Raw genomic sequence first — 10659 nt, 5'->3', positions numbered from 1 at the left:
CGACGCGTCCGTGAGGGGGGGGGCACACCCCGGAGACGTGTGCCGCCTCTTCGGACATGCCACCACACCACCCCGCATGTATGAGGGCCGGTGCGACGCTCTAGTGGCATTGCTACCCCAGGGCCCCGTCCCGCCTAACCCTGGAGCGGTTGACCACGAGATCTAGCCCTTTGACTTCCCACAGACGTGCTTTGACCAGTGGGCCTCTCCACCCGGTTGTGTCAGGTCAGCACAGAGGGACACCTGGGAGCAACATTCGGGGCCAAACCGACAGCTACATCCCCTCCGTGTAGACCCGATGCGTCCGTTTCCCCCCTTCAGGTGCCGGCGGCGGCGCCGTCCGTTAGGGGGACCACGCCCCGGAGATGTGTGCCGCCTCTTCGGACATGCCACAACACCACCCGGTTGTGGTAGGTCATCCGATATATATAAACACTTGGAGCAAAGTCCCCTTCGTATAGACCCGATGCGGCTGTTCCCCATTCCAGTTGCCAGCTGGCGGCGGCACCGTTCGTGAGGGGGGTCACACCGCTCTGTACAGAACCGAAAAATAATGTATGTATGCTTATTAACACATACGGTATGTAAGTTAGTTAAATAATAATAATAAAGAAAACAGTGAAGAAAAAGAAAAAAAACTATATGTATGGTTATTAACACATACTATATGCTTATTAACATACTATATGCTTATTAACACATACTATATGTATGCTTATTAACACAATCTATATGTATGCTTATTAACACATACTGTATGCTTAATAATAATAATAATACTATATGGAAAAAAAGAAGAAAAAAGAAAAAAAAAACTATGCCGTCGGCATAGCTGCGGCCAGATGGACATCGCCGCGGATCGATGACGTGTCAGATATGCCGACGGCTGCCGTCGGCATAGGTCCTGGCCGGTGCGCTCTGGATCGATGACGTGTCACCCGTATCTATGCCGACGGCCGCCCGTCACGGCCGTCGGCATAGATTTGACGTCGTTAGCCGGCCGTGATGCCCGTTGTCGGCGGGCCCGCATCTATGCCGACGGCCTATATATGCCGACGACAGCTGTAGGCGTAGTCTTGGATAAGCTGACGGCTGTTGTGTGCCGACGGCTGCTGTCGGCGTAGACGTGGATAGCCCGACGGCCATTGTACGCCGACGGCCAGGAGCTAGCTGTCGGCATAGCTCGGACAAGGCCGACGGTAGCCGTCGGCATATATTTGGCTGTCGGCTTAGAGCCCTGTTCCGGTAGTGACAGCACTAGTCATCGAAAGCAACGGGCCAGGCAGGAGGCGAGCTTCCAAGAAGCAAGAGAGAAGAGACGAGAGAGTCCCCTGCTGCATAGAGAAGACAAGTGTAAGCCAGTTAATTAGCGGAGATGCCTTGAGATCAAGGCAAGTGAGTACTCGAGTCGAGCCCGCCGAAGCAAGTAGTACGTAGCCTTTTTCTAACTGAACCGAAGAAGAAAAATAACCAGGGCTGCACGTTGCGCTGCACCTTTTTGCTGCCATTATTTTGTTTTGCAGCAGAGAGACAGTTAACCACTCACTGATGGTGCATGCATGGTTAGTTGCCGGCTTGTTGCACCTAAAAGATGCAGGCAAGTTGACCGGCAATGAAGGAAGGGAGGGCAGCTCCGTGGCTTCCGCTGCATCATGCATGGCCTGCGTGGATGGAGTCCAGCGACCGGAGGTGGACGCGCAGACAGCCAGATCATCTCCGCAGTTCATCTCGTCTCAAAGACCACTGCATCGTCGTCTGCAAAGCTGGCACAAACACAAGTCGGCAGTAGTAGTAGCAGTAGCATAATTAGCTAAGCACTTTGGGAGGCTAAGCACTTTGGCGTTGGATCCACAAAACAACTCAGGGATGCCCATCATCACCTCAAGAAGAAGAAGAAAAGGCTGTTATTCCCCAGGAATGTCAATGCACTTTGGCGCTTGCCACGCCATTTTTAACTCACCCTCCTTCTCAGATTCAGTGCAGTGCAGGTGCAAGTTGAGTACTACTACTAGTAGGTGGAGGGAGGACAAGGTGAGCAGTAAACAAAGTGGAACAAGAGGTGGTGCCTTGGACTGTTGTAGCCTCTCAAGGAAGGAAGCACATGGACTATCACACAGTCGTTAACAGTAGCAGCAGCAGCACTTGTTAGCATAATACACTACCAATACAGACAGCAGCACTTGCTTGGGAGCTACTGTAGTAGTGAATGTATAAGCCCACCTGCAAAGAGTCCTCAGAGCTGTCATCATCTCTCGTGCATCCATTTATCCCCTGTCTTTACACAAAAAAGTGATAACAACTTGTGGCAAGGATTCTGAAACGCATCTGTATTCATTCATTCATTTCATGACCATTATTGCTGTAGAATAGAATGTATCAACTGTAACGGCATGTGGCGTGACAGAGAGAGGGGAGTGGGCACGCACGCACACTTGACCGGAGCACGGTACAGGACAGTCAAGAGGTGGCAGCCAAGCATACACACACGCGCGCCGGGCCGCAGCAAACGGTCTCCACCAGATCGGGAATAAAAGCCACCGGTGGACACCACCGCCCACGAGCAGAGCAAGAAAATAAAGGAGGAGGAGCATCCATCCATCAACGGCGGCCGGCGAGCTCCGACAGCGCCTCCTCAACGGCCTCGCCCAGGACGTCCCCGCATATCTCCCTCGCCATGTCGTCCACCTCCAGCCGCAGCATCTCGGACCACCCCCTGCCCGCGATCTCCTCGCCGACGACCCGGTCCGCCGCCGCGACGCCCACATTGTCCGGCAGCCCGTCGCACGCCTCGCCGTCGGCCAGCCAGCCTTTCACCAGCCTCCACGCCGCGTCGCCCACCGGCTCGTCCCGCCGCGACACGCTGGCCACGACCGGCCCTGCGGCGCAAGGGTACGCGCTCCAGAGCGTGCTCTGGCCGATGCCGAGCAGCGCGGCGTTGACGGAGTCGATGAGCAGCCTCTGGCCCGACCGCCGCTCCCTGCATTTCGCGTCCTCCACCTTGCGCTCCAGGAACTGGTCGGGCACGGTTGGAGCCAGAGGGCTGTCCAGCGAGTGCCACCGGGCGAACACGTTGCCGGTCGCCTCGGCGCAGAGGCCGGCGGATGACAGGATCTTCTCGACGAATTCGTACCGCTCTTGCTCGTGGGAATCGTCGTCTTTGCTAGAGCACGGCGCGGCCTCTTCTTCAGAGGAGGATTCGTCCCATGATAACGTCCGCGCGACCGATCCGATCGGAAGACACCTTGATAAAGGTTCTGCAAGCAAGATAAATGTTGAGATTCAGACAAGGGACACTGGCATAGCCTAATTTTATTCCACAATAAAAGCCTAGGGTGGTGCCAATAATGGTTAATTATGAGGCACAAAAGTTAATCATACTTATTATCTTTTATGGCCTGCCCACAAAGATTAAGTACACTTTATTGGTACTTACTGACACCCTACCACTATAGCCTGCAGTTTTATGTCTGTAAAGGTAAGAACAGTTAACATGCCAGATTGGCAGAAAATTATCACACGACAGACATGGTAATGTGTTACCTTGTTTAGCGGTAATTGCACTTTCTGATGAACTGGCAGACTTTTCGTTCCTATCCTCAAGCAGCGCGTCGAGAACTGATGTTGGACTGGGCTCATCAAAATGTGAATTCCGAATCTCAAATGAGTGTGTTTTCTCAAGAGAAATCAGAGCCTGCAAAATTATCCGTCCAGGTTAACAAATCTACCACATTTATGTGTTAAAAAATCTATGTTTACATCTAGTAGGTAAACAAAAATGTAGAAAAGAAAGTACTGTACCTTAGAAGAAGAAAGCGCCTCTGATTCCTTGACCGGAAGTACTATTGTCGCATACTGATACTTATCTTCTAAACTCTCTGAAGCAACATCCTCTTGTAGGCCGGTACAAGCTGACCGTGATACACCAACCACTACATCACTGTCCACAGGAACTCTGCCATTCAAGCTCCCCGAGGGAGATGTGATGAGCTTCTCTTTTCCGGCTTTCCTACGCATTGAGAAGAAGCTTGAAATCTTTCCCTTGAGAGATGACTTCCCATTCCTAGGCTTGGCCGCCTCCTTCGGGGCTGTGGCTTCTCTATGTTGAGAATCTGAAGATCTAGCGTCTAAACGCAGGCTGTCAAAGGCTGATGAAGAGACTGGAACAGATTTTGACCTTGAAATGTTATTATTGCTGGAGCTTTCTCCTTCCGCACCATCAACAGAGCAATTAGATGGTACGGCGACTCTTTGTTCGTTGCCACACAACTGGCTGCCGCCATTAGTGGCCACCTGATCAACAACATCTTCTTTCTTCATATCAGACATGGCAAGCATTTCACCGAGCGTGCTCAAGCTCCTTCGCATCGGCACCTTTTCCCGGATAATCTCATTGGAAGATGCACTTGGCCACCTATCAGAGGCATGCTTCTTACCCTCCCTAGCTACATGTGCCTCAGGAGAGCAAGAAGCATGGCTTAAAGATGAGCCGAAATAAGGATTGCTAAACCGGTAGATGTAATCCCAAGAATGGCATGATGTTGGGCTTCCAAGCTCCGAGCCACTGAAGCTACTGCGTCCTTCTTCAGCGCGATCATAGTATGATCTATCTCGCCCGACCATATTTGACTGTATGCCACCCTGCAAACACTCATCATGCTGGTGACACATGCCGTGTGCTGACTAGTGTATCTCATCACTCACATGCCTTGATACAACAGGAGCATCAGAATCATCAGAGTTACCATGACCATTTTGTTGAAACTGCTCTGCTGTGGTGATTGCGGAGGTAGGTTTTAAGACCACTATCCGAGTGTGCTGTGGACGCCTTTCTGCTCTGGCATGACCAGCATTGGGCTTCCTACAAAGATTGCTTTTCTCTGTTCTACTCCCATGAACTGCATGGTTTTGCTGCCTTTTAAGTGCATTTTCGCTCTTCAGCTCCACTGATCTGGCAGGCTTCAACACGGTTATTTGCTTCCTTTGTGGTGACGTTGGCGCAGAATGGAACTCACCAGATTGCTTTGCGAAGAGTGAGTTGGGTTCTTCGAGAAACTTGAGAAACAAGTCCCTGTTTGAATTCAAAGTCTCCAGAGCATCATGGAATTCTTTCGATTGGAGAAGATTCTCATGCGAGGCTAGCTGCTTTGCTTCAACAAACTTCTGCCGGACGAGATCCATTCTTTTCTTGTCATGATCTTCAAGTGGCCTCCCTCCGCGTGAAGAATCGTCGCTCAAATGCTCACACCTTTGTGGCTGGTATCCCACCTCATAGACATCCTTATATTCCACATTTTCAACAGAGCCTGCATGCTTGTCGAACGACATTTGGTTGTTGACCCTTGCCATCGTGGTTGATAAGTGGCCCTCCGGAGATCTCCTCCTGCTTGAAGGCTGAGCAGGCTTGGGAAAGGCCACACCTTCGTCGAGGCCCATCAGCCTTGCTATAACATTAGTGTTCTTCTGATTTGTGTCCCCCTCCTTCGCCATCTCCTGCGCAATCAGCGTCTTCATGGGCGTGCCGCCGGATCTGTCCGACGAGCTCCTCCTCATGCTGCCAGTCACCTGCGCCACACATGGATCAATCATGCAGCGATAAGCAGACTGTAAAAAGCTGAGATTTGACAGTTTGACACTGAACACAAAGACCAGTATGAAAAATATGTGCTCACCGTGGACTTGAGATCGGCGTAGTCCTTGCGGTCCGACTGCGTTCCTCTCACCGGAGAACCTGCCAGGAAGGAGGAGATCCATAATTAGGACACCTTCCACTAACCGAAGAACAATCATACAAGAGGCCATCTCATCTCATCTCTCCCCCAGCGAAAAATCATCGGAGAGTTAACCAATCATGCATCCGAAAAAATCATGGTCAGCTGGGTCGTTGCATGACCTTACCATCTCTGGCGGCGACCCTGGCGCTGGCTCCAGCGCTCAAGTCGAACAGATTGATCATTTCTTTATTCCTCCAACCCACCGCCACCAGCACCAGCAGCGGCGACAGCTAGCTGCGGCGAAAATCGCCTCTATTACGGCCAGTGTGCCTGGAGAAGAAGAAGAAGCGGAGCAGAAGTGAAAATGAGTCAGGAAATACGAGAAACCGTGACATGTAACAATTTTTTTAAAAATAAAATCAAAAGCAAGCGAGCAAACAGAGGCCGGAGATTTTGGGCGGATTAAAAGCTGACGCCGGAGCTAAAACTGTGGGGAAGGAGGAGAGAATTTGAACGCCGAGGAGGAGGCCGTGCGGCTGCGGGCGTGCCCTGCCCTGCCCTGCCGCTCGTGGCCGGGAATAGTAGGAGCAACAGCGCGGAAAAGGCAGTAAAAAAGGAGGTCGAGACGAGACGAGACGAGACGAGACGAGAAGGGGGCGGGACGGCGACGGCCAGCGAGATCCCACCGTCCCCTCCTTGGCGCCAATTCCGCCGCAATTCCGCGACGGCGAGCAGCGCGCCCGCGGAGGGGCCGGCCGGATCAAGCGTGCCAGGGAGGAGGAGCCAGCGAGGCGAGAGGTGCAGAGGGCGGGCGAGGGCGTGCGTACCGGTTCGGCAGTGTGGAGCGGTCGACGGCGGCGTCCGGTCGGCGGCAACCGTGCCCCACCGGCGGTGCGGTGCGTGGGGAGGGAGGGGGAGAGCGAGCGAGCGAGGCGTGGTGGGGTGGGTGGGGGAGCGCGCGTGCGTGGGTTCTTGAGCTTTTGTATCGTAGCGGATAGGAGAGGGGAGACAGCGAGGGGGGGAGGGGTTGGTTGTTGGATTAACGGCGCCGAGAGGAGGAGGAGGAAGATCGGAGGTGAATCAAAAGGTGGCAGCTCCATCACATAAATAAAAAGAAAACAAAAACTCCCCCTCAACAAAAAAAAAACTCACAGTGTGTTTTTTCTTTAACACAGTACAAACGTGTATACACTTATCCCTATAAACGCACACACACACATCATACCTCTATGAGCACCTTCCAGAGACTGAGCCGGCACGTCATTTTGAGATTTTACAAAGTCAGCGTAGACGCCTTGTAGTTGACGGGAACGTCTCCTCCGCTGTTTTCTTAACCATCCAACCACGGTTGGTTCGTAAAAACTCACCATGTCAGCATTACAAAATGCGATGCGCGGTACAATTCAAAAATTGAATTAAAAAATAAAAAGGTTTTGGCGTCTACCCATCCTTCCTTCAATCATGGTTTTGATTTTCCACCCTCCCATTTCTTTTCCTGTTTATTCATCTTTCATCTTCTTCTAAAAACCGTCTCAACTGGTCCATCTCTTGTGAACCAGCATCTGGTTTGAGGTTAGAAGGAGAATGGCATCCTTTGTCCACCAGAGTTTAAGTCTCAGACTTAGATGTTGGCGCTCGCATTTTCCGGTCGATGTGTGTTCAGTGGAAGGAGATGTCCCGTCGACTACGAAAGACATCTGTGACGACTTCATCAATCTCAAGATGATGTGCCAGCTCGGTCTCTCGGGGGTGTTCATAAGGATAGGGTGTGTGTGCGTGCGTTCATAGGAACGAGTGTATGTGCATATATATGAGCGTTTGCGCGCCTGTACCGCGTTCCAAAAAAAAAAACCCGGGCCACCTCATATTTCACTTGCCGAATTGTTGTTCTTCTTATAAGTCGATAAGTTACAATGAAATTAAAATACTATTTTTATGAAATCGCACTAGTTTAATGTAGGCATGTAAGTCATGGTCTAATCTACTCTAACATTTATCTATCTCTATGATGTATTGCAACACACTGTCCATCAGTGCACGAATTTAAGACGTTGTTTAAAAAGTTAGGACATGCTGCTCTCTCCGTGTGAGGAAAAAGGATGTGCAGTGCTCTCATTTTTCTGATGTAAAAAAGCAGTAGTACTATTGATAGTACGTACAGTACCTTTTATTTTCACAAGGGTATTGATAGTACCTATTTGCAATGTACAGTACTTATGGGTGCGCTCAGTGTCTTCCAGGAGGAGGAAGACGCCGTATTTGGTTGATCGGATTCGTATGAGTACGCCTTCTTTGCCCCCGAAGGAGACGCCTCACCTCGCGCTCACCGGCTGCTTTGTAGAGTAGCGCCCTCGCTTGTACGCACGCACGCACGTAGCTCTCGAGTATCACAGAGACCAGTCGGGGGGTTCCGGACGCCGCCGTACACGCCGGCCGGCGTCAGGAGGCAAGTGGTCACGCTTCCATCAGGATGATGGATGCTGCGTGAACGACGAGGCGGCAACAAGGAAAGGAGCTCGCGTTGCCCATCATCGTCGTCGTCGTCGCCCGCGCGGGCGGCGTTTGCGCCGTGTCCTGTTGCTGTTCGCCTTTTTCGGCCATGGTCCTGACCGCCTTCCGCGCGGGGGTTCGGCTGCTTCCTCCCCACCGTGCCGCGGCCGCCGGCAGCGCAGCGCAGAGCAGAGGCAGAGGCAGCCTTTTACGAGGCCCGGAGACCCAGCAGCTCCCTGGGCGTGGGGGACTGGGAGTGGAGTGGAGGAACCCGAGACGATGGCGGAAGGAACAGGCGCCGAGCTTTCCAAGGCCGAATGGGATGGGGACATTATCATCGCCCGCGTTCTTGTTGCCTAGACGGGCATGGGCGGCTGTGTACGCTACACGGAGCAGTCGGCAGTCGGCAGTAGGTGAAAATGAGAGGAAGGCCCGTTTCGAAAGAAGATAACGAGAAGAGGATCGGTCGATCGGACCAGAGGCAAGCGGAGTTTTTGAGCTCGAGCTCAAATGAGTCGAGCTCGGCGAACAGTAAAATCAGAAAAAGTCGAAAAAATATTTCAATAAAGACAAAAGTTTTACGTGCTCACATAATTTCATCTAGAAATCACATTCTTAAAAGTCGTGAAAAATAAAAACACAAATTGATGCTCCAAAAGTGTTGTTTACGAAGACATTTTGGAGCACCGATTTTGTTCATTTCGCCACGACTTCCATGAGTGTCTTTTCAAGATAAAATTTTGTGCGCATGCAGCCTTTTCTCCATGTTTTCACCTTGATTTTTTTTCATTTTCTTCTTCAGGTTTTACTGTTCATCCCGAGCTCAAAATGAGCTTGGAAGCATAAGATGGCTTTCGGGACTAGGGGGGAATTCGAGCCGAGCTGAGCTAGCTCAATTAACTTCTTTAGACAAGGGCTTGTGAAGTTGACCGCGCTGATGAAGCTGTTCTTGAGTTTTATTTCCATATTCCAAATCATGAGCTATCTATTTTGGGTATTCATAATGTCCATGAGGTGATCGCCATCACCTCTTGGTACTTGTCATTGGAAAAACGTAAAATAGTCCATAAAAAAGCACCCAAAATGTTAATCAGATTACTATGGGGATTTGTGCTTTGGCAGCAAACTATGTTATCACTAATTCCCCTAAGGCTATCATGAAGAAAGGGAGTTGGACCCGGCCGCATTTGGGTTTTGTTAAACTTAATTGATGCTTCTTTTGATGAAGACTTACTTAGAGGGTCACCCGATGCTGTTCTTAGGGACGTTAGTGGGAAATCCATTGCTAGTGGAACTGAAAATTTGACTGGTGTGTTGATGTCTTCTGCTGAAACTTTAGCGTTGCTATTCGGCTTGTCACTGGTGCAAATCGCGGGGTGTAATCGCCTTGTTATTAATTTTGATAACTTGAAAGTCATTGAGACTATGAAGAATGGAGGACGCTCGGCGGGAATACCGGCGGCAGTTTTTGATAATTTGCTCATTGCTTGTGATTTTTACATTGCTTGTGATTTTCCTATCACTAGAATTGAGCATTGTAATAGGGTAGCTAATAAATTTGCTCATGAATTTGCTAGGTTAGCTAGATTATCTTCGAGTTATGATTGGTTTGAGGAATCTACAAGTGAAATTGTACACCCCTTAATAGACGATGTAGCTAATATTTCAATTAAATAAAGTGGTATTTGTTAAAAAAAACTTGTTTAGATAACGAGCTAGTACAACTAGCTAGATAAGAGCATCTACAACCACCCTAATATGAGGCCCTATACGCCCAAACGCGTTCGGACGCGCCCGCTCACAGTGATCAGGCCGTCCTCATTTCTCATTATCCACAATACGTAGTCTTATATGCCCGCATCCAAATCCATATAAACATGCAAACATAGATCATCAACGAGCCAATAGATCGAACGAGAAATATATACAACACGATCGAACTCAAAAGACATGGTTCACCTCGGGCATAGTTCATCCAACATAGTTTATCAGACCCAAAAGACACAATCTTTTGCCGGATAGATTACTAGATACAAGCTAAATTAACTAGAGGAGGAGGTGAGGTGGAGATCACCATTTCTTGGCCGAGCCCTTGCCCTTGCAGTCACGGGAGCGAAGGTGCATCTCTTCCATGTATGCGTCCGCGGCGGGAGGATCGTCATCGTCCGTGCTGGTGATGCCCCTTTCTGCCGCCGCTAAGATGTAGTTGAAGAGGCGGCGGATGGCGCATGCCTGCTCCTTCACGTGTCGGGCCCGTTTGTCCTTGGAGACCTCTTCCTCCCTCGCGAGGCGCTCTAAAGTTTTGAGCCCGAGCTGGAGCGCCTAGCATCGGTCTCCTTCGTGGTCAGCGAACGATGCATGACCTCATGGAGGAGCTGCTCCTTTGTGTCGACGGGGATGGAGCGGGCGTGCTAGTGAGAAGAGTCGGCCTCCGCCAAGGCCCGTTGCTGCTCGCGGC

General features: G+C 50.6%; 1 pseudogene; it reads right to left on the bottom strand.

Annotated features, from left to right (window-relative positions):
* Positions 1–2315: 2315 nt before the first annotated feature.
* LOC123088120 (uncharacterized) lies at positions 2316–6650 on the bottom strand (annotated as a pseudogene).
* Between the last annotated feature and the right edge of the window lie 4009 nt (positions 6651–10659).

The sequence above is a fragment of the Triticum aestivum genome, chromosome 4A (genome assembly GCF_018294505.1).
Source record: "Triticum aestivum cultivar Chinese Spring chromosome 4A, IWGSC CS RefSeq v2.1, whole genome shotgun sequence".
NCBI lineage: Eukaryota > Viridiplantae > Streptophyta > Magnoliopsida > Poales > Poaceae > Triticum > Triticum aestivum.
The sequence above is the reverse complement of the archived record's forward strand: the minus strand, read 5'-3'. Positions and strand labels throughout refer to the sequence as shown.